The sequence below is a fragment of the Seriola lalandi genome, unplaced genomic scaffold, assembly GCF_002814215.2.
Source record: "Seriola lalandi dorsalis isolate HSWRI2012SDOR001 ecotype SW California unplaced genomic scaffold, Sedor1 jcf7180002054952, whole genome shotgun sequence".
NCBI classification, from domain to species: domain Eukaryota; kingdom Metazoa; phylum Chordata; class Actinopteri; order Carangiformes; family Carangidae; genus Seriola; species Seriola lalandi.
Window position 1 is genome coordinate 104,027 of NW_019525503.1, and position 606 is coordinate 104,632.

A 606-nucleotide genomic window follows, 5' to 3' on the forward strand; every position below is an offset into this window, starting at 1 on the left:
GCAGTTACATTCGCTACACATAAATCCAAAAATTGCACACAAAATGCAAAGTGCCACAAATCTGCTGCAAAATGAAAATACCATTGAAAATATCATAAAAACATCTAAAAATCAACAGCTCTTCTGTTTTCCATAGAATTGCATATACATTTCCACACAGTGTTCTACAGCGACAGGACAGTGATCTGTTGAGAGGTTGAAAACAGAACATAGCTATGTTTTAACATGTTACTGCTGTAACTGCAGTACAGTGCTGTGTCTGAACATTTTTTACTGTATATTTTCAACAGTTCTTTTTCGAAAGTCAGTCAGGTTTTTTATCAAAACATCAAAACATTTGGCGTCTAAGTCTTGAAGCTCTGCAGCATCAGCTGTAGTAAATAAAGATTGTATCATTTACTAGGCAAAGAATTACGTCTCTATTTCTTCTGCAATTAAATGTAGAGAAAGGAAATATAATAATAGTTTTATATTATTATCATATCAATCATATGGTCAATAGTAATAATAATGATTAATTGTTCTATTAAGATGTTCTAAGAATAATATATAATATTATTTCTGAGAACTTAAACAGGAAGAGAGTCACTCCCTATGGTTATCAAC

The 606-nt window shown here is 31.2% G+C and overlaps 1 protein-coding gene across 1 annotated transcript in view; it reads left to right on the forward strand.

Annotated features, from left to right (window-relative positions):
- The window catches only part of LOC111645466 (high-affinity choline transporter 1-like), a 5,529-nt gene that overhangs the window by 3,212 nt on the left and 1,711 nt on the right, over positions 1-606 (forward strand). The window lies entirely within an intron of this gene.